At 40.8% G+C, this 24,117-nt stretch overlaps 1 protein-coding gene and 1 long non-coding RNA gene across 11 annotated transcripts in view; one reads left to right on the top strand and one right to left on the bottom strand.

Moving 5' to 3' along the window:
- NCALD (neurocalcin delta) overlaps positions 1–24,117 on the top strand; it is a 370,293-nt gene that overhangs the window by 320,545 nt on the left and 25,631 nt on the right. The window lies entirely within an intron of this gene.
- On the bottom strand, positions 10,433–23,415 carry LOC119864990. The gene is made up of 3 exons (XR_005368447.1): positions 23,286–23,415; positions 11,631–11,785; positions 10,433–10,617 (listed from the first exon to the last, which is right to left on the bottom strand). It is a non-coding gene; the product is annotated as an uncharacterized LOC119864990 (long non-coding RNA).

Raw genomic sequence — 24,117 nt, 5'->3', positions numbered from 1 at the left:
AAACTGAAGCTTCTCTAAAAACTAAAGTCTCCTATTAAAAATAAAAGGAAAAAGTTAAAAAAAAAAGGGGGGGTATGACTTGGAAGTTGCACATCTCACTTCTACTCACATCCTATCCATTGGACAGAACTTAGTCTCATGATCAGACTGAAGACAAGCCAAGAAATGTTGTCTCTACCCATATGCTGAGCTTGGGGATTCTATTACTGAAAGGAAGGAGCAACTGACGTTGGGAGACAAGTGAAAGTCCCTACTTGGCCATGTCCATAAATATTTTTGCTACCTCCAACTAACAGGTCTTGAAGGTAGAGCTGCACCTTCCTTTCTTAGCACGTTGCATACAGTGCATGTTCAATAAATATTTGTTGATTGGGTGGTTTGGTTAATGCATTTTCATCCAAGAGATTTTATGGGGAGTTCTTATTATAATGCCCAAAACAAACACTATTCCATCCCGGGGTAAATACTGAAGGAAAATAAATGTCAAAGGGCAACATTGTCAGAGATGGGTTTTCCATACACTCACACCCCTGCCAAGCTGGAGAGGCTGCCTGTGGTAAAACATGCAAAGTACACTAAATGAGTTCATATTCCTGTTGATTGTCTGCTTCACTAATACAACCAGAGACTAAGCCACTCCTTCAGCAAGTTTACTAACCTAATTTTGGGAACTAGAAGCCAGAGGTAAGTGTGGTTTTGTGGCATACTTGCATTCCTTTCTTAATTCATCATGTTTCATGGGAACCAGGATCCCAGACTTCCCCTCCCCCAGGTAGGTTGGTAGAATTGTTCTCTCAGTCCATAAGGAAATGAAAACGGATCCTGCTGGAGGAAGTAAATAGAGCAGCAGTAAAGCATCCCTCCCCCTGAATCTGAACATCTGTTCAAACTTTTCACAGCTCCCACGAGGAAGGGACAGAGCTCAAGGCTGTGAGCTGTAAAGGAAAAACCTCATCCACTTGCACTCTGCTGACTGGCAATTTATGATCATTTGAACTGAACTGGTCCTGGGTTTATCTCTATGATGCCTTTGAAGGAAGACCAGCCTGGATAAATAAATATGGTAAAAAAAAGGAGTATAAGGGATGATTTTTACCATATTTATGAGGGCATAACTTTGCAGGACTTAACTTCACGAGCTATTGAATTTAAATGTCTGCTGCTTATGCCCAGCAAGAGACAGGTTTAGTACCAGAGTTTGATGCACTCTGAGCGTCAGTTTGAAACTTATGGTTAAAATCAAGTTGAGTTGCTTTATGGACTTGAAAGAAACAGCCTATGCTCTATGGTTTTGGAATTTCACTAATGCACACTGACCTTTCTTCATTTATCTGAATTAGCAAGGAGTCTGCTGAATCTGGTAGAGACAGTTCAGATGCCCTCCCACAACCTCAGCTACCCTTAATCCGCATGTCGGTTTGCATTTGTTTTAGGATGAATGGACTCCCTTCCCCCTTGTGCTGTCATCTGTCCTTCCCAGAATATTTAATGGCATAGCCTTTGGCCAATCCTTTTCTTCTTCTAGTGTAGAAGGCTCCAAGTGGTTGGCTGCTCAGCTGGGCCCCCAGTTGGCTCTTGTTTCCAGCTGCTTCAGGACCCATTGGCCTGGAGGTAAAGCTTCAGTGATAAGCACTGTAAAAATAAAGTCTGTTGCTAGCCAGGCCAGCCAAGCAGTGTGGGAGGAGTGGAAAATCCAGGCTATGTGTTCTTGGCATGGCAAATTGTCAGTATCTGAGGTGGTCTACCAGGAGAAATGGGATGAGATACTCTATAACCAGGCCTAATCTTGTATTATCAGTAGGTAGCTCTTAGAAAGTCATGTTAGAACCAAGCTGATTGGACTGGAGCCATAACCTTGGGCCAGCTTGTTTCCTGATCACCATCTTGACTAGCCTCTTGGGGTCTGGTATGGCCATGGAAACGCAGGGACAGAATGCAGGAGAGAATGCCCTTTATTGAATTACTAAGGAGAATAAGTTTAGCATGTTGTTTAATCAAGGACCAGGCCAGCCTCTCCTCTGATGTGAACTATTGGTGATACATTTTTATCTAACACTCTGAGCATCAGATATTGCTAGCCTTAGGGGAAGCTATATATTTTCACATTTCTTTCACATAAGGGAAGGAAATTATTACTAGAGACTGCTGCCCTTGGAAATTCAGTCTAATAACCTGAAACTTTAGTGACTTTTTCTGGTCTTCTTTGGGGATGTATTGTCTTGCTTTACGGCTCTCTGTTTGTTGTTCTATAGAATGCTTTGTTGTATGGTTGAATTGAAGTAAGAGTAGAAAAGAAAACATTGCTCTACCAGCCCTGAGAGTATGTAGGTCCCTGGGATGTTCTCAAAACCAACCTGAAATTCAGATGACAGCTCCTTCCAGATAAAAAAAAAAAAAAAAAAAAAAAAAAAAAAAAAAAAAGGGCTCATTTTCTTTATTTTACTACTTAAAATTTCCCTTACGTACCCAGGGATTAAAGATAAGTCTGTCTCTCTTCTACCTCCCCCTTTCCTTCTTTCTTGCCCCCCATCCTTCACCTCCTCTCCCTCTTCAGTTTCATTGTCTTTAAAGGCACTGACAACCTTTCTGGCATGTTGCCTAGGCTTAGAAGACAGAATCTTTGTAAAAATTTCTTCTAGCCATTGACATGGAAGCACTGTATAAATCAGCAAGACACTTTGTTGTAAAACTTTCTCATTATCAACATTCACTACTGTTTCATTTTATGAATGCTTCTTTGTCTTCCAAAAAGCATTTTAGATTAAGCAATGCTGTTATTGAAAATGTGGGGTTTCTGCTTGTATGGTTGGCTGGTTGAATTGCAGATGGCTGCCATGAATATTACAATGCCACATTCCTATAGATGAATTTGGAATAATAATTTATAGAGTGGATTGGAGATGGAAGTGGAGATCCAGCTTCCTTATCCAATTGAATTGCTGGATTTGTTCCTACTAGGTAAAAAAGCTCTGAGCTCTACATGTAGTTCAACTATCTGTTTCAACTGGGATCAAGCTTTTTCCTGTTATTGGATGCATAGATTAAAATTCAATCAGCTAAAATAAAAAAAAGTGTTTATGCACATGTTATGTGTTTGTGCTACAGTGAGCACTAGCGGTATGGAGATATATAACCACCTTTGCTATTGAGGTGTTCATAATCTCTCCAGGGAACTTTCATCTGTCAACAGCAACTCCTATAATGTGGTGAGCACTAGCTAGAGACAAATGGCAAGGGGTGGGGGGTGGAATGGGAGATGGTATACTTGGTGAGTAAGAGCACCTGGTCTTTGAGGGCAGATGTATGGGGTTAAATCCTAGATCCACCATTATCAAGTAGATGCACATTTTAGGGAATGAATTAATGCCCAGCACTCATTGTTATTATTGGGATTTTTTTTTAAATATATGTTTTAAATATTTTATTTATTTATTCATGAGAGACACAGAGAGAGAAAGAGAGAGAGAGAGACAGAGACACAGGCAGAGGGAGAAGCAGGCTCCCTGCATGGACCCTGACGGACTCGATCCTGGGTCTCCAGGATCACGCCCTGGATTGAAGGTGGTGCTAAAACACTGAGTCACCCAGGCTGCCCTATTATTGGGATTAAAAGAAATACTAGAATGGTGTATAATGTGCTCAAGATAGCATTTGACACATAGAACATGTACAATGAATGATCATTGATAACTAAAGACTGAACATTGATTCAGGCTTTGTTTGGTAGAAGTTGGGGTCATATGAGGAAGGCCAGTGAGGGCAAGAGCTCACAGCCATTTAAGAAGAGCCTGCCTCTCCCCTGTGGTTGCAGCAGGAATGAGTGGAAAGAGGGTCAAGAACTTTAGAAAAGACAGGGCCAGATTGTGAGTCAATTTATAATGTCAGACTGAGAGGTTAGATTTGACATTGAAGATAATGGGGTGTCACTGGTATTTGCAAGCAACAAAGTGGCACAGAGAGTGGCACATTTTTTTGAAAATGGCCCCTCTGATAGCTGTGTGAAGAATAGTCTTGAGGGGAGACTAGTTAGGAAATGAATACACTAGTTCAAACAAGAAATTATGTTCACATTCACTCTATCAGTATTCTACTGAAGGCTGATTGTATCTGGGCATTTTGCTAGAAACAAATGAAAGCAGAGTGGGCAAGGGACGGAGAAAGGGGAAACAATAAAATAAACTTCGCTGAGATTGATAGCAGATATATGTGGTTAATAGAATAATTTAAAAACAGTGGCTATCTGCAAATGCAGGTAATGTTGGACAAATGAAAATAATGTCATGAAAAGCTGAGATATTTTTGACTGTTGGAATTCAAGATACTTCATCAGATTAAAGAAAGGAAGAAAGACAGCCAACTTCTTACCTTTCTTATTCCAGTTTTTCTTATTCTTTGAGAAGAGGAATCATAGGAGTTAGTGATGGCAAGCCCCTCTGAGCAATTGGTCCAGCAGCCTTCTGAGATTGGGTGGGCCATGTTCTTTATTGGCTTTCACAGAGACGATGAAAATTGAGTGAACAATGAGACATTAGCAAATAACATTGGACAATATTCTCACGGTTCATCATGGTTAAGTGTTCAACTAATTTTCTTTTTAAAAGAGAGCCCAGCATTGGACTTTGGAAAGTTGTTTTCCTGTCAAAGTGGAAATATTATGTGAGACAGATTAAATGATGGAAAATCTGAGGTTATTTGATGAGAGGTTGAGGACAGGATCTGAAGGCCATCATAGGCAAACAGTAGGAGTGAGTGGTAATGTGTAAATATTGACATGGAGCCCAGGAGGAAACAAGGAAAGGAAAAAGCATGAGATCGTTTTGCTTATTGGAAAGATGTTGTTGATAAAGGAATAATAAAATCTTAGAGAGAAGACAGAGACATAGGCAAGTGAGAAGGGGCCATTATTGCCTTTGATTGCATTAATCCCTCCAAAAGTTATCATGGGTATGAGGGTGTAATTTATTGCCAGGGTGAATAAGGTCAATAAAGTACACATTGCATATCAGAGATTCTAATAAGATAAATTTAATAACCATGAAACAAAACACACTATGTATGGTGTATGTTTGGACCAGATTCTTACCAGAACAATCTCATCCAGCCAGATGCTCTTGTCAGATGCATTTACAACTGGTGGGAACTTCACTTGTACCCCACAGCATGGGGTACATGTGAAGTAACATCTCTCTTATTTTTTAGTTAAATTTTCAGAATTCCCATATATCCTATAAGCAGGCAAGCCAATATATATCTCTCGATCTGATCCTTCCTTTAATTGTTCGACAATCTCCAGGGCTTATTCAGTTCAGAATTGGCCCTTGACTTCCACATGCCTACCCTAAAATGCTAAGGTCTCACTGGTCTACCCATACTTGCTTCTCACTGTCTCACAGTGGCCTTGTGCAATCTGACAGTCACTGCCTGTTTATTCCTGCAGGGACTCCTAGCTGGTCCTGCTGACAAGTCAGGCAAGAGGATGTCCCAACCAAGAGAGTTCCCCTGTATAGCCACTTCTTAGGATGCAGGTGAATCCCACATGTGCTGAGTCAAGGCCTCTTAAAGCATCTGCTACTTCATGGAATCTCTTTCCCAAGGTTTTTTTTTTTTTTAACGTAGTGAACCAGCTTTTTTTATTAAATTGTCAGAACAGAGGATCCTGAAACACCCTTCTCCATAGATAGCAAGGCCACTGGCTCTACATTTATACTCATAAATGTAATGTATAAATGAGGCCATCGAGATCTGATTTTTGCCATTTAACTTAAAGAAAAAGAGAGGCGGACAAAAAATTAATCTCTGGTGGGTCCCCTCTGATAACATACCTCAATAGGCATAGTGTGTTTAAGAATTATTTTACTTCTTGGGGTACCTGAGTGGTATAGTTGGTTGGATGTCTGACTCCTGGTTTCAGCTCAGGTCATGATCTCAGGGTCCTGGGATCAGGCCTGGTGTTGGGCTCTGCACTCAGTGCGGAGTCTGCTTCTTTCTGTCTCTCCCTTTGCCCTTTCTGCTCATGCTCTCTTTTTCTCTCTCTCAAATAAATAAACCAAAAAAAAAAAAAAAAAGAAGAATTATTTTGCTTCTTATTCTCACCTCATCAGTCATAATTAATTCCAGAACTCAAAGTAGTTTAAGCTAAGGTCACGATGGCATTGACGTGTTGGGAATCTCTTGTTACTACCATGATACATTTTCGCTGGTTTAAAAAATATATATATTCTAGTTGATTGTGTGACCCCATTTTCCCAGAACATATACATATTCACATATGACATAGAGGCCAAAAGATAGATGCTTAGCCAGAAAAGGTTTGCTTTTTCCTATATTACTATTTATAAAAGGATGTCCATCTTTAGATGAAAAGATTTTAGCCACAAAGAGCTGCTAGACAATAACAGGATTGTTAGAATGCATTCCTCTGATTTTCAAACCTATTACCCCATTTCTGCTGGCAAGCCTTAGGATGTGAGATGCAAGCTAGTAAGAAGCTACTGGAAGGGAAACCTGTGATACAAAGGAGAAGAGATTTTGAGAGGCAGGAGAATATGGGATAAATGGTAGACAGAAGTGATGAGGTATGGTAGGCTTTGTTCATGAAAGCTCTCTGTGTTCCAGTATTGAATATGAACTTGATGAGTGTTGGATCAATCTTTATCCAAAAACAGCTGTGTTGGGCATGATTGACAGAGCATAGCTGAACAGGCCAAACTAAGTACTAAGCTCTTGTTTACCAGGATTAAGGTGACCATGCAATTTATTGTCTAAACAGGATTACTTTTCAGAGTATTGATATTACTCTATTAATAATAAAGCTGGGGCAATAGGTGTAAACCAAGCCTGTTACAGGCAAACCAGGAGTTATGGTCATCCTAACCATGATAGATTTGTCTATATATTAAGGATACTAGATTTTAAAATCAAGCTCTTAACTAGGAAAAAAATACGTGATTCTGATTGCTATGAGAGCTACAGAAAAGCTGTGCTGCCCAAAGGAATTGGTAATCTGGTTGTAAAGAAAAGACTCCTATGCAAAGCAGTTGCCAGGAGCCATTCAAAGCAGTGTCTAAGTGCCACATAAATGATAACCTTGGGTTGTCAACTATACCTCAACAAAGCTGGGGCAGAAATGATAGTCACAGAATGTGGTAGGAAGGACAATGGCTTTGGGATTAGAAGCCCTGTGTGAGGTCATGGACCTGTCTTTAGTTGGGTGCCTCTCTGCAAGGTACTTAATCTCTTTGAGCACCTGTTTATTTCATTTAATCAATTAGTTCATTTGTTCAATAAACATAGGGACTTGCTCTGTGCTATTGTATTAAGGTGGCAAAGAATATAACCTTTACAGACAGACATACCTGGGTTCAAGTTACTAACTTTGAGACCTTGATTTTATAACTAAACCCCTCTGAGCTTCAGTTTCCTCGTGTGTTAAATGGCGATGATAATACCCCACCCACAGAGCTGTTGTCAGCTCTGTAAATGAGACAAAATGAGGAAGTAAATGAAATTTTGTATATAAAACATTTAACAGTTTTTGACGCATAGAAAAAGCTCAAGAAATTATAGCCATTTTTTTTATTATTATTTTTATCCCAAATACTATACTAGTTACTGGAAATGTAAAGGAAGAATAGGGGAGAATGATGCTGTGCCGGTGAAAACAGACAAGACTCTGCCTAAACACCTCCTGGACTGTCAGGAGGATTTATGAGGTGAAAGAGTTTCACATGCTATCTAACATCCTGAAGAGAGGAAAGACATAGCTATTACCAGTGGTTGAGGCGTTGTCCAATTCTTCCCTTTTCCTATCTGTTAGGATGCTATCACTGGCAAATAAGGGATGACCGCCATGTCTGAAATAATCCATACATATATCCTCTCACAAAACAAGAAGCATTTTGTGGAACGTTTCCAGGGTTGGGTAATTCCATGGTTTAATGATGTCATCAAGAGTCCATATATCCACTCTGCCACTCTCAGATGTTGTCTGACTCCGCTCAGGATGACACTGGCTGCAGTAGTTCCAGGCATTACATCCTCACCACACCTCACACTAAAGGCAGAAAGAGATTACCCCCTCCTTGTATCTGTTCTTAAGATCTAAGAAGCCCCTCTTGGAATCCCACCCTTACCCTTACAGACTAATCTACAAGTCTCATTGGCCAAAATTCGATTTCATGTTCCTTCCTAAGCCAGTCAATGATAAATAAAGTTACTATAATTGGCTTATGCTAGATAAGATACACCCTCCTGGGGCTAGGAATCCTTTCGTCTTCTCCCCCGCCCACCACCAAACGAGGCATAGCAGAGGGTGCAAAACACCTGAACAAAATCAAATTTCTGTTAACAGAGAAGGTCAGACAAATCGTTACTGGGTAACCACGTACGGTATCTTCGACACTGCCTTGTCATTTCCAGTCAGTCACTACATCTCCTAATTCTGCCTCCAAAATAGCTTTTAAATCCACCCTGGCCTTTGCCCTGGTTCCCAATATCTCTTGTCTAGATTGTTAATTCCTTCTATCCCCCAACCATCTGATCTTCCCTTCAGCCACCAGTGAGCTCTTTGTGCAATGCAAGTCTGAGTATACCATTTCCTAACTTAAAGACTCTCAAGACTCAGTTCAGATGCAACCGCCTCTTTGAAGATGCCCCAGATGTTCCTTTTTTTTTTTTTTATGGCTCTTAAAAAAAAAAAGATTTTATTTATTCATTTGAAAGAGAGAAAGCATGAGCAGGAAGGAGAAGCAGGAGAAGCAAACTCCCCGCTGAGCAGGGCATGGCTCTTATATATAGCCTTATATATGAGGGTGGTCTTGCTTCTGAGCTCTTTGAATATTTTCTATACCTCCCACTATCTTCTCTGTTAGATACAGTAGCACTGGCCACATGTGGCCATTGAACATCTGAAATGTGCCTGGCCCAAACTGAGATGTGTTGTCAGTACAAAATACATTTTGAATTTCAAAGATTTAGAACAACGACCAAAAAAAGAGGGATGTAGGGACACCTGGGCGGCTCAGTGGTTGAGCATCTGCCTTTGGCTCAGGTTGTGATCCCAGGGTCCTGGGATCGAGTCCCACATCAGGCTCCCCACAGGGAGCCTGCTTCTCTCTCTGCCTATGTCTCTACCTCCCTCTCTGTGTTTCTCGTGAGTGAATAAATAATTTTTTTTTAAAAAGAGGGATATAAAATGCTTCATTAATAATTTTTAAATTGATACATGTTGAAATGATAATGTTTTGAATATATTTTGGCTACATGAAATATATTAGTAAAATTAATTCCACCTGTTTCTTCTTAATTTTTAACATGATGACTGGAATATTTTACATTACCTATAAGTAAGTACACATTTGTACCCTCATTGTATGTTGGTACACTAGACTGCTAGCTCTTACAGAATAGGGACTATATCTTATTTACCTATTAATCACCATGTAGCTTTCCTTCCCCACTTCAGGGCCCATCAGAGTTGGAATCTAATCAAAATACTTTATTTGGTTAAAATAAATTGTAAGACAACTCTATTTGCAGATGAAAGAACACAGGATGATTTCATGTTATTTGCTGCTTTTATTTCTGACACGTGCATTTCTTTTCTCTGTTCTAATTAGTCTGAAGCTTTTTAAGTTTGCCAGGTACTTTCTATTGTGGTTACTTCTGGGCACTAAGTTGTTAGGAATTAATCCAAATTGAAAGAGGAGAAACTAGAATTTAAAGACTTTGATTAGGTTTCCTTGTCTCTGTTAGATTTCATTCTGTCTTATTAGACATTCCTCAACAAATTATGTTTTATGCCTCGGAGGTAGAAGTGTCTCCATGACTACAACATCCAGAATATTTTACTTATTTTTACAATTGTTATTAGGAATAAAGGAGATGTAAATTACTCTTTCTGTTTAACTCTACTGAATTATAGCCGGCAGTTACTTTTTTTCATGGATAAAAGAATTTTACATATATATATGTATTTTTACCAGTTATATTCTTAACCAGGATTATTAAGAAGATCAAAGAAATTAACATATTCTAGAAACATTTAGGAGGAAATCTGTTTATAATGGCACAATAAAATCAGAAACTTTTTAAATATTTCATGAGCAGGAGTGAGGGAGTTAAATTGTGTAGTTACAGTAGCCAAAAAATACCATTGTTTAACAGAAATCATCTTTTTTTTCCCCCAGAAACATCTACACAATTTACAGTTCTCATTTGGAAATAAATAGTATCTATGGTCATAAATCATGTGCTGGAGACTACAACAGGCTTATTGGGTTACTCTTTGGTCAAAGGTCCAAGCAGCCATTGAAAGCAGAATCCTTCCTGCCTGCCCCTCCCTGCCTCTGGGGTGTGCTGTCCCCTTGAATGAACAGAAACAATCCTGGAGTCCATTATTTTGTCAATGGGACTACTTTAATAAGTACTCTTTGCCAGGTTTTGTGAAGAGCATTGTTTCCTTTGGCTTTGATCTTGTCTTGGCCACTTAGAAAAGCTCTGTCCCAGTGACAAGTGGATGCTGGGAAGTCAGGATAGAATTCTGGGACCCTTCTCTTTCTTAGAGTTGGTATCCCAGGACCACTGGGTAGTTCTTTCATCTTTCTTTTTTCTTTCTTCCTGTAAAATATATACATCACATCAAATTTACCATTTTAACCATTTTTAGTGCACAATTCAGTGACATTAAGTACATTCACAATATTGTGTAACCATCCCCACAATCCATCTGCAGAACTTTCTCATCACCTCAAACAGAAACTCTATATACACAGTAAGCACTAACTCTTTGTTCACTCCTTTTCTCCTAGCCCTGGTAACCTCTATTTTACTTTCTAACTCTCTGAATTTAACTATTCACACAATATTTGTCCTTTTATATCTGGCTTCTTCCACTTAGCACAATATTTTCGAGGCTCATTCGTGATGTAGCATATTAGAATTTCATTTTTTATTAAGGCTGAATAATATTCTGTGGTGTGTATATACCATATTTTGTTTATCCATTGATCTGTTGATGGGCTTTTGTTTTGTTGCCACCTTGGCTATGTGTAGTTTTTAACAGAGCATAAAAACATGTAATGACACTCTGGCCATTTCTGCATTTGAATCCATTTCCAATGAAAAAAGAAACCCAGTTTGCCTTCCCAGCTGAAAAAGAGAGCCTGCTGTATGGAAGGATGTCACCTTTACAGTTCAAATTTCCCAGGGCCAAATGCAAACACCTCTCAGAAAAGACAGCCCTGCCTCATCGCCTGGCAAAAGATGAGATGCAAGGCTGTTCTCTCTCCACCATCCACGCCTAGGAGGAAGGGCTGAGGTTCTGACAGATAGCTCTTGCTGAGCCCTGTCTGGTTGCTAGCACGGAAAGGGAATTTTTAAAAAGGAAGTGGAAGCGTCTCTGTCTCCAGAATGGGAACACCTTGGAGGAGGATTGCATACCGCCTTTGTTAGGAGAGTGAAGCTTCTTTTTGGTGTGTGTTGGCTGCCATTTTATTCTTTATTCCTTGAGGTAGTGTGACTTGATATTGTACCAAGACCTGGAAATATCCAAATCCTGTTCTGCTAATCCCCTCCTCTTCCCACTGGGAACTATAAACATACAGACCTCGGGAAATCAAAGTTATTCTTACCGTTAGCCAGAAAACCAGGGCAGGCGTCCCCACCGATCAGGTTGGGGTGGATGATTTAGCCTCGAGGCTCATGTGAGGCCTCCACCCTCTCAACTCACATTTCAGTGTTAGCGCCATTCACGGCTAAGCTGGAGAGGATAGAGTCACTGTACTACCTGAAAGCAGAGGGAATAAGGGAGAAAGTGCCAGAGATTTCTGCTTATCTCTAGAGCCAGGTGAAAGCAAGCAGCAGAGGGAATGTACTAGGCTTTAGCAAATAGTAATCCTTGCTTTTGGCAAATTTATAACCTGGAAACTTACCCAGTGACATTAGTGCTTCCCGAGGAGTGACCTGAATAGAGGCAGAGGGAGGGCAAATTTTCCTCCTTCCTCTGTGTACGTAAAGGCATTTTATGTATGTTTCCTTTATAGCAACCACATGGACCACACACACTCATTGTTCTCACTGTTTTCAGGTAACAAAACTGAGGACCTGAGAGTGTGCATAGCCTCTGAGTGGCAGAGCAGGATTTGGACCCCAATCTGTTGGCCAACATGGCCTATGATCTAACAGTTATTCCATAATATTCCTGCTGTCAAATGTAGTCTCCGAAAGAGGTCCACAAGGCCCTAAGTGCGACACTTGCCTCAGTTGGTCCTCTTGCTAATTCTGTTCAGCGAATAGAGTGGGATTTCTGTGATGGGTCAGTTCTAGTAATAAGTCTTGGTTTTTGGGGGAAGCATTTCTGTTTGTGGAAACCATCCATTCTGCAGGGTCATTCATAAGGCTTAATTTAGAAACAATTGAAGTGACTATAACAAGAAAATTGTTTTAAAAGGAAAAGACAAATGATCTTATTTCTGGGTAATGTAATTATTTTAAGAGTGCTTTCTAATCAACAGTCAAAAGCCTGGGTAAAATTGAAGATCAGAGGACAAAGCAGCAGTTTTGAAAAGTTGGTTGTTGTTTTTCTTTTTTTAGATTTTTTTTTTTAATTTAAGTAATCTCTGTTCCCAACATGGGGCTTGATCTCACGACCCCGAGATCAAGAGTCTCACACTCCACCAACTGAGGCAACCAGGCACCCCAAAAAGTTTGACTGAGGAGACTGTAAAAGCACTCAGAGTTAGAGCTACACAGCTGGCAATATGCTATTGCACAGTTACATTGACACCTGGCATACAGAACACACACGGGTGCACACACTCCAGGGTGAAAGGAGCAAAAGGGACCACACCCAAGTTACACGATAATTATACTGTGGCACCAAGAAATCTCACACGCTCCCTTCGGGTGGCAGGAGCCCTCACACCTCCTAGAGCCTTTTCACCCTCACCCACCTACCCAGGGTGCTGCATGGATAATGTTATCTCCTATGTGTGCTAAGAAACACTTGCTGTGTCCCATCACTACAATACACATACATGGTAAGTAAAATTCTCACAGATACTTTTCTGACCAAGCCTGACCCAAACAATGAAGATTTATGGTAGATAAACTAATGAAACAGGATCCCTGCTCAGCCTGAAACTCTAACTGTAGATTTCTTTAAACCTTGACAGGGAGAAGCTTTAATTTTTTGGGGGGCGGGGGGGGAGCTTTAAAAGAAAAAAAAAAGTCTTTTAAAAATCCACAAACACGGGCAGCCCCGGTGGCCCAGTAGTTTGGTGTCGGTGCCGCCTTCGGCCCTGGGTGTGATCCTGGAGACCCAGGATCGAGTCCCACGTTGGGCTCCCTGCATGGAGCCTGCTTCTCCCGCTGCCTGTGTCTCTGCCTCTCTCTTTCTCTGTCTGTCATGAATAAATAAATAAAAGCTTTAAAAACATTTTTTTTTAAATCCACAAACACTATCTGTCTGCTAGAGATGGAGACCTGTATTACTTTAAGGCTATTTCTGTGACTCTGAAAAACACCCAAGTGAACTTTGAATTATGCAAATGTGAAGCCATGATTCTTTTTGGAAATGGAGACATTTAAAATGCTGTAGGTTCAAGAAGCTAAAAGTGTTTTTTTTCTCTCTCTTTTTTTTTTTCCTTTTGCTTTGGGAATATGTGGGGTTGAGGGATATTCTGCCGGTGAGGTGAGCTGGGGTTCCCATCTAGGTCTACCCAAAAAAGACCATCCTCCCAACTACCGTGCTATGTTGCCTCCATTGTGAACATGGTGGAAGGAGGATGTCAGAAAGAAGGCTGGATGGATGCAGAGGGATTGGGCTGGAGTCCTGGAGGAGGATCATGAGGACCCCTAATGCCAAGCATGGTGAGAGCTGAGGAGGGAAAAAGAAGAGATAGAAATGGGGTGATAGCCCAGGGACTGAACCTTGATCGGTCTTCCATCCCTCCACCAATAAATGGTTTTCTCCTTGGAAGTCACACAGGGAACTTCCTCTAAGTCAGTGCCATGTGTTCTTTGTATTTTAGAATATTCCACCTTCTCTCAGGAGTTAGGTGAGGGCACACCTCCAGGACTCTAAACCACCTCTGTGATTTCCTGTCCAATATTGTGGCCCAAAGGAATCCTTTCCCCTTTACTGCTGTTGTTCCAAGTACTGGGGGGATCTTTGTTCACCCTTTTTGCAGTTCTTACCCAAGGAGAGAGGAACAGGTTTCACACAAAATTTGATCATGGCAGGCTATATTCAGAACTACACTGCAAACTTCATCCTCAGGATGTTTTTATAATTCAAGTCTGATATCATGTCCTCATAAATCTATGAAGAGGTTGGTTTGTTGTCATCCTATTTCTTCTGGCATCTATAACTAATGAAAACAGGCTCAGAATTTGTAGTGTCACTCACAGCTCCATGGTTTGTTTGTTTGTTTGTTTGTTTGTTTGTTTTTCCGAGAGTCTGAGGAATGAGGGGCAGGGAAGTTTTAAGAGAGAAGCATCACTTTCTCTTTGTACTCACCTGGTGCACTGGTTTATTCCCTTGTGACTGTAAAGCCACCTTTACCTTTTTTAATGAATAGGATTAGGGCGCTTGGGTGGCTCAGCCATTGAGCATCTGCCTTTGGCTCAGGGTGTGATCCTGGGGTCCCGGGATCGAGTCCCTCGTCAGGCTTCCTGCATGGGGCCTGCTTCTCCCTCTGCCTGTGTCTCTGCCTCTTTCTCTCTCTCTCTCTCTCTGTCTCTCATGAATAGGTGAATAAAATCTTTAATAATAATAATAATAATAATAATAATAATAATAATTAGGATTATACACAAAATTCAATCATTCTAACTACCCCTGAACCCAATGTCATAGTGAAAAGAACTCCTACTCTCAATGTTTCATGTGCAGCACATCATTGCCTTGCCTAGATCATGTTCCTTGACTGTAGAGACCATGTCTGTAATGTGAAACAATGCTCTATCTGGCTTACCAGCTGACTTGTTTGCCTTGCCATTCCATTCCACTTGAATCCATCTGTTCTTTGAATCCATTGTAATATCTTGCACCACCATAGGTACACAACACATTCTTAGGAAATTCTTGTGAAATCCTCCAAAGGGAAAGGGGATCTCCTGGAATGAAGACACTGCTCCAACCTTCTTCTGTATGTTATAGCACACAATTTCACTCCAGGAATGGTATTTGTTCTAACTTTTCAATCCTATATTTTATCCTATTTGGGGGGGACAGATTTAAACATTTAAAGGTACACCTTTTGGGGTACCTTTTTGGGTCCCTAAGCCCAGGTGGCTTAGCGGTTTAGTGCCGCCTTCTGCCCAGGGTGTAATCCTGGAGACCTGGGATCAAGTCCCGCATCAGGCTCCCTGCATGAGGCTGCTTCTCCCTCTGCCTGTGTCTCTGCCTCTCTCTCTCTCTCTCTCTCTCTCTCTCTCTCATTCTCTCTCCCCTGTCTCTCATGAATAAATAAATAAAATCTTTAAAAAGAAAGTAAAGGTACACCTTTTAATGCATATGTAAAGTTCCTGTGATCTAAAGGAAAGAAGTTATTTAAAGTACATTCATACCATGGTTAAAATTCAGATTTTAAAATTTTTGTTTTTGGCTTTTATGCAAAAATGAATCCAATTCAGTTTTGATCATGGAAGTGTATCAATTCTAGTGCCTTCACTATGCTTCTATGTTCTTATATTATTACTTTCTGCCCTATTTTTTGCATAATTTTCTTATAATGGAAAATGCTGCTCTTAAAGAAATCAGTGAAAGGATTTGAATAATATTCTGTTATCGTTTCATACTTTGTTGTATATTGTAATTCATGAATGAAGGGAAAGAGAAGTCTTGGCAAATTTATCTTCACCATTATTCACATAGAATAGTTACATATAATACAACACTTCTTTATTGCTTTTTTCCTCAATGAAACTATCTGGATACATTTCAGATTGTTATTATTATTTTTTTTTCTATAGTCATTTTTCCATAAAGTCCAAGTTTTACAATAGGAGTAAGCATATTTTAATCTTTGGATCTGCCAGCAATGAGAAAGACTTAGGTTGTCAGTTCTAGTTACTTAGAGTATAATTATACTGGTGTTTCTGAGTACATACTATATGCCTGTTTCATAAACTTAAGGTGTTTACTAGTTACACGTGATAAATGTACAGTCTGAAAGTCTCCTCTCCTTAGTTCATATCTGTAGCTCCATACTGGGGCATATTTGCTGACACCACAACGACTAAGTTACGTATATTAATAAGCCCTTTGGTAATGTAAGATTAAATAGAAAAAGGCCAAAAATTGCATTTTTCAGGAAAAGATAGGATGTAATTTTCTTTACAATCTCTTCTAATGAAGTTGGTAAATTTTGTGGTTCAGCAGCACAAGTACCTTGAGTGGGGTCCTGTGTATGTGCCTAGGGACACAGAATGCAGGATGCCTCCGCTGCTTGCCACATTAGCAGGGTGTAGAGACCATCTGATATTGCTCCAGCTGACCCTAAACCAGCTAGTGAGATGCCAGGAAATCACTACAGTGTTTTTGGTGTTTGCTGTAACATAAAGACAAGAAAAGATAAAGGCAACTCAATAGAAATGAACTGCTCCCGCTGGAATTTAGAAGGAGCAGGAAAAATGTTAGGTGGTTCCTGCTGGGAAGGGGGTAGATAGGTGTACAGGCTGATAAGTGAGTGAACCCACCCAGGAACATGTGGCCATGAAAAGGAAGTGATTGGCTGTTTAGACACAGAAACTGTACACAGAGTTGCACACCATCTCTTTGAGAGATGGGGAGGATCCTTTGTTTAGATTTTTTGTATTTAGTTCACTTTGCAGAGGTATTTTCACCTTCTCCCTTTTCAAATTAAGCTTTCATTTTCATTTTTTCTTAATAAGAGGTGGAAATAGCCAGCGTATAAATAGCTAGACAGAAAGGCTCTGCTTAAGCACAAAAACATACACACACCCTCATACACTTGGCAACATTCCCCGTGTGGCTTTGCTCTGTTTTTTACTGTGAGGCACTGCTGAGCGGATGAAGATCTGTGTTCTACTTCCACCTTTGACCCTTAGCAGCCATGTAACCTGGGGAAAACCTTTAAATCTTCACCTTCAATTTCCTTAATAAGTAACAATTATTCTTGACCCTTCTTTTACAATATTCCAAGGATCTACTGAAATAGGTTATGTGAAAGCCCTATAAACTCATGCAGGAAGAGGTCGTGATCCTGGGGTCCTGGGATCGAGTCCTACATCGGGCTCCCTATAAGGAGCTTGCTTCTCCCTCTGCCTGTGTCTTTGCCTCTCTGTGTCTCTCATGAATAGATAAATAAAATCTTTAAAAATAAATAAATAAATAAATAAATAAATAAATAAATAAAATTGTTACTGGGAGATAAGGAAGGGTACCCCTGAGAACGTGACATTGGAGTTGATCTGAAGCAGGTGAAGAGTGAGGCATGAGGATATGATGGGGGGTGGGAGGAGATTTGAACCATGAGGATATAAAGGGAGGCATTCAAGCTATAGGGATGTAATAGAGTGGTGGCACGTAAGCCATGAGAATATGGGAAACACTTGAGCCATGTAGATTCAGGAAAACAAGGACATCCGAAGCCAGGAAAACAGCGTGTGCAAAATGCTAATGAGGGGACGTGCCTTGTGTGTTAAAGGAAAAAGATCAAGGCAGCTGAAATGGAGGGAAGGAATTTAAAGATAGAAGGCTAAAGATAGAAGGTCAGAGAAACAATAACATGATGAAGGTCACGATGATGGAGGAGGAGGAGGAGGAGGAGAAGTATTCCTACGTGCTTATTCTGCCAGACTCTGCTGCATCTTCTCACTTGATCCTGACAAAAACCCCAATTTACAATTAAGGAGAGTTATACATGAGGAAGCATAAGTCCCTAAGGGCCATATGACTAGTATGTCTTGTAACCAGGATTAGCTCTGAGGCCTCTCTGATTCTAACACCCATGTGCTTTGTCACCCCTCTTGCGAAAGGAGATCAGCCCCAGTGAGTGTCTTCTATTCTGGGGGACTTTGTCTTTTCTTTAATTAGCTTATAGTGATCATACTACCATCCAAAAAATCCTGAGACCACTCAGTTTCCTAGGTAAAACAAAGTGTAAGGAGAAAGCCAAACCTAATACCATTTCTGGGTATTATAGGGTCCACTCTGACCCTGGACAAAAAAGATATCAGCTCCCCAGATAGACTTAGTAGAAGAAAGATTCACTGAGAAAAAGTCTATACGCAGTAGCTTTGGTTACTACCAACTGAAAAATCATGAGGAATATTTGCCAACCACCTTGCTATTCACCTGGCACCAAAATATATAAATATCCCAGCTGTCCTCTGCTTCAGGGGATTCTTAAAAGTGAAAAGCAGGGGTCAATGGGAAATAGGCTCAGCAGAAGGAAGCTATCATTTCTTGAGCATCTTCCATACACTGGTGTCTTTCTCAGAATGGTATAAAGACACACCAACAAAACTCCATGAATATGCTTAATGCTCACTTGGAAGAGGAAGGACAGCTGAATGGGGGAAGCAGTGACCTCCATCTGAATGCCAAGTAAGATTTAATAAGTAGGGACGGAGAGAGTCGCAGTTATACTACCGACTATTAGGAAATACCTCAGTGTTTACAAAGGGTTTTGTGTTAATTTTCTGTTTGTCACCTCTGATTTTCCTATGAAAAGTTGGTTTAATAAAACAACTAAGAACCATTTCTCTCCCCAGGTAAGGAAGAATTGATTCAGTCAATTACTGATATCCTGTGTTTGTTACTGGTATCTAATATGTATCCAATTTGTCCTAAAAACACCGGTCTTATCTGGTCAGACCCTGGATTAGAGTCCTCCTTATAGCACTGGTACCTTCCCAGAGCTGGATGGCCTATTCTATGGGGTTCCTCCGAGCCTGCTCTGATTCTGCCCAAACCCTACTTAGCCCTTCCCAGCCTCAGGACAGAAAACCAGAGAAGGAAAGTGTCCTGCTCTCCATCATCTGCTTCTCTAATGGGACCTCTTGCTTAATTTCAGATTAAAATAATAACGTCTATGCGGGGAAAACACTCAGCCACAGGGGTCTGACAGGAGTCCTGGATGCAAATTCACAAATGGCCTTTCACATTTGGCAAGTGATCCCAGGGGAGCGAGTCAGGTTGGAAGCTATCTATCAGTGGTTCTCTTATTTTCTTCCCTTGTGACTATTTTGCTCTTGTTTTTCTAATTCTCCATTAAAGCAAGGAGGGGAGTGTTCCCAAATCTGGAAGGTCATCTTTGTGAACAACTCCCTGAACTCTTATTTCATTTAGATAAATAGTGGATGTATTGAACACCTGTTGGATGCAAGACACAATGTTGAGCTTTTCCCAATTCACTGGGACTCCTTTTCCTCATATAGTCCTTCAGACAACCCTAGGAGAGAGGTGTTATACCTACTTTCCAAACAAGAGTGAGACCAAGAGAGAAGTCAGATGAATTCCTCAAGGTCACATAACATGGTACTATAATAAAGACTTCAATTTAGTTCCTCCGCTGGCAAGTCCAATTCTGTTTCCACACAGTTTGATGCAGGATGCAAAAAGTGCAAGAGCTTAAAAGATGCTACTTCACAGTCTTCTTGTTAGTCTTCTCACTTGGACATTTGTTTGATGGAAAATATTCATATTTCAGCCATGTTAGCCAGAGTGGAAAGTGATTGACTAGTAGCTTCCAACAGAAGCAGCCCTTCAAACATCACAGCAGATGGAGCAGGGATGTGGAGGGGCTGGGTATGGGAATGGTGCTTCTGATCCTGCTCCTCTGCAGCCTCAAACTGCATGACTTTGTCATGAAGTTAGCTTCTCTAAACCCCTTGTCCTTAGAGTAAAACCAAGGTATAATATCCCTGTCACCAACTCTAAGCAAAATTGTGAAAATAAAACATTAATGAGACTGCTTTGAGCTGCAACCAGAATCCCAGATTCTCTTCCTTTTCCTATCCTATGTAGGATACTATTTTTAAAAATAAGAATATTCATGCTAAGCCAGGAAACAGTAGATATTAAACACATGTTTGCTGAATAAATTTTTAAAAAAGGAATTATGAACTATTCTTAGACTCTGTGGAGGGGCTTGTAGCAATGAACTAAATGCATTAGTGGCCCCCAGAGGATGTCTAAAAACAAGGAGTAGAGCTCCTCTGGTACTTCTGGCTACTGGTTACGTGGTGAGGCTTGGATCCCTGTAGTTGACCTATTTGTCTTCCTCAGCCTATGATGACTCACTGTTTTGCTTCATTGTTTTATCAAAACCCAAAGTAATAATTCCTGTCTTCTAAATAAGATAATATTTAGTGCCTTTAGTTAAGTAGACATCTATGGCGATCAGAATTCCCCAGAAGTTGGCCATGGTAGAGTCTTAGCCTATGACAGCTCTGGAGGCGTATCGAGGACTCCCAGAGGTCCCCCCTTTCCACGACTGTGGCAGGTACTGACCTGGCACCTGACCCTGAGACAGCCCAGACAGGCAAGTCTAATGGCAAGGGAACATCTGCAAGCCCTCAACTTCAGGCACGCCAACAATTTCTTTCTTTGAGACAGCTTTGTAGTTTCTGCAGGCCTGAAAGGTGACCATTTAATATGGGCCCTGTCCACTTACTTAAGGGCATGTTAAGCATACAATGTAAGTGAATTGTTGGCCACCCAGGAGGGAGTGGGGAGTCAGCCATTAGCTGGACGTGAATGAAAGTCAAGAGAGGAGTGTCAAGAAACAGAGCACTTAGGGTGCTGTTTGGACAAAAGATCTCTTTAGGCCAAAACAAGAGAGGGGGCATTTCTATGCTCATAGTCATGTACTCTTGAAAGAGCCCTCCTATGGCTCTTTTTCCATAGGGTGCCCTCCTATGCTAGAAATAGTAAAGGCTAACCTCACACACATGTGCCTGTAACACAGGAAGGCCAGAGGGACTGGGGTGGAATCCCAAATCCAATCCCAATGCTTATTCAAGTCTGATCCTAGCTGGTGTGTAAACTCAGGCAAAATGCGTGGTGAGGATGGAAAGTCTCCAGAGGAAAATGGCTTGTTGGAGAATTTCTAAGGGCGGGTCTAAAGATCATGGTACTTCTATAAAACATAAGAACCTCTTTGCAATACATATTCCCGAGGGAATCCGAGAACCAGGACTAAGATACATGCCAAGTGAAAAAAAAAAAAAAAGGCAGAATCAACCTACCTGTCCATCAGGAGGGATTAATTAAACTAATATCATGCAGTGGAATGCCAAAGGGCTCTAAGCCTCACATCAGTGACCACTCTGTCAGGTACCTAATTCGGGGCGGGCCTCGAGGGCGGGGCTCCATACTGTCCATTGAATCAATCAATCAGTGAAAACTCAGCAGTTTAAAAAGATGAGATATGGGGCAGCGTGGGTGGCTCAGTGGTTTAGTGCTGCCTTCGGCCTGGGGCCTGATCCTAGAGACCCAGGATCAAGTCCCACGTTGGGCTCCTTGCATGGAGCCTGCTTCTCCCTCTACCTGTGTCTCTGTCCCGCGTGCTGTGTGTGTGTCTCATGAATAAATAAATAAAATCTTTTTTAAAAATAATAAAAAAATAAAAAGACGAGATACATCCATTATCTATAATGTGGGAGGATAGCCACAGTATACCTTTCAAGGAAAATAAAGGTCATAGAATAGGATGGTGTGATCCCATTTGTGGTTGGGGTGTACAGATTTCATTTATATGCATTTACATGTCTAAGAGGACATATATAAATTAAAATTGTCAATAGTGGTTATCTTCTATAGAGTCAGACTGGATCACAGCGAGAGTGTTCACGTTCCAGTTTCTATATCCCCTTATTATATTTTTTACAGTAATGATGTATTACTTCAGTAAACAGCAAAACCAAAAATGATATTTCCATTTTGGGGAGGGGGTGTTGTTAAATAATGTTCTATTCAGATTCTATCAGAAATACGTTTTACTGGCAGTAATAATGGAAAACAGAACTTGGAAAAGAGCCCAAGACCAGGCCCTCTGCAGTCTGAAATGCAGAGTCTATGCAACAAGAGCCCAGATAATTCAGAGACCGTAAGCCCTGCTCACCAGGAGAAGACCAGCTGTGTTTCCTGGACTTTATCACACAGCCTGGGGAAGGCAGCAAGAAGCACAAGGCTGTCTCTAGTGAGCCTCCCGCTCACTGCATCTTTGTACCAGTTTGATTCTCATCTCAAACCCTGTTACCTGTCTGCAAGGGGACCAAGCGCCAGGTGTGTGACCAGCAGTCACAGGTGTGGGTCGGCCTGCCCATCCTCATGGGGAAGAAGGCTTCCCTGCATGGAGTGGCCTTGGGACAGCCTTGGAGGGTGACCATTCTTCAGGCAATGTCAGCAAAGCCACCTTTGTGATTTCCATGAGGCTGTAGGACATAGGTCTCAGCTACTCTTACCAGAGGCCAGAGGAGAGAATATTCTTTGGGCAAGATGAAATGACGTTAGTGAAATTGTTATATAACTTCATTTCTCCCTCTTTAATATTTTAATCCTTCCTTTAATGCGCCACTACTTTATTTCCTAACTTGTCCACTATATCTAAATATATCAATTTATATATAGGTTCTCTTTTATACTCCCACTAAGAAACAAGTTCCACTGAAGAGAAATTTCTGGAGCAGTGTGCTCTTCAGATTTTTCTGTAGTCTCTTTTTTTCCAGTGAAAATCAAGGACAACTGACCTAGAAATTAATTTGCTGGATTTTAGCCACCTACAAAATTCAGATGGATACAATATCTGATGTCATAGTAAATGAACACTTGTTCCCATTCATCTATAATTTTTATTGTTTCCTTCCTTACATTTTAGGAAACTTTTTTCTGGTTGTGTTTTCATAATATAGACATTCCATTGGTCAAAAATTCAGAGCAACTCTTAGAGGATAAGGTTACATGTCCCAGATAGGCACAGACTTTAATCAACCTGGTCTCTTTCTGGAATCACTGCGGGGTCTGTGATCCTTGTTGTCGCTCAACCTGACTTCACCTACTAGCATCTTGCAAACCCCATTATAGGAACCCTCAGTGCAGTTTGCATTGAGACTTCTCTGAAGTAAACCAGGCTTTCCAAGGGTAAGTGAGACTTTCCCTTAGAAAATCTAACTCTGGGCTCTCAAGAATTAACTCACAGAATTTGTAGAACCAGATGAGGATACAGAAACAAAGTACCCCACATCTTTCACTCCACAGATCCAAGATATAAAGAAGGGAGCACCTATATTCCAGAAAAGTGTCCACTACTCACCATTTCCTTTCCCCATGGCATCATTTTTAAGAGCTATTCCTTTTTTTCTCTTCATTTTAAGTGGAAAGTTAGCTTTATAGATTCCTGGTCATGGTTCTTTGCTGGTGGTTTGATGTCTTCCCATCTTGTATATTTTTCCTTTCTCATCTGTGGTCAGTATTAACCCCAGATTTATGTTTTGGATCCTGGGAGACTGGATGTGACCCAAAATAAGTTGGGAAATTCCACATCGTCCATCCCAGAGTAAACTACTGAATAACAGAATGCCGATGTCTTACAGAGTTGGCATGCACTTCACTTAATGAAATGCAGCAGATTCAGCCAAAAGTAATATATATAAATATTTATAGTCATAAAAATAGTTATACATTTATAAGATATATGATAAAGATTTTATGTATATTTAGTAAACATACGTATTTTTAGATATCTTATCTATATTTAAGATTTATGTATATAGGCATATAAACTAGAAGGCTGAGATATATTTACTACCTAAAAGTCTTTTTCAAGGCTCTGAAGCAAAAGCCCTGAGAGGTAAGAGATGGGCCATGTGGGAGGGAGCCCGGGGGACCTGGGCACAGGAGACCAAGGGATGAGTCAGAGGTGGCCCAGGGTGGCTCCTACAGAACCCTGAGGCCCATGGAGGAAGTCTGGATTTCATTCTAAGTGTGTTAGGAAGCCCCCTCCTAGAGCTTTACACAGAGGAGTGACATAGTCTGTTGTGTGTTTTTAAAAGGTCACTCTAGGGTGTGGTAGGGAAGAGACTGAGGCCCGGATGGGGGTAGGGAGAGGGGAGATCAGGGGAAGAGGGACATCCCACCCAAGAGAG

This window comes from Canis lupus, chromosome 13 (genome assembly GCF_011100685.1).
Source record: "Canis lupus familiaris isolate Mischka breed German Shepherd chromosome 13, alternate assembly UU_Cfam_GSD_1.0, whole genome shotgun sequence".
Classification (NCBI taxonomy): Eukaryota; Metazoa; Chordata; class Mammalia; order Carnivora; family Canidae; genus Canis; species Canis lupus.
Note: the sequence above shows the minus strand (reverse complement) of the source record. Positions and strands in the feature narration are given on the sequence as shown.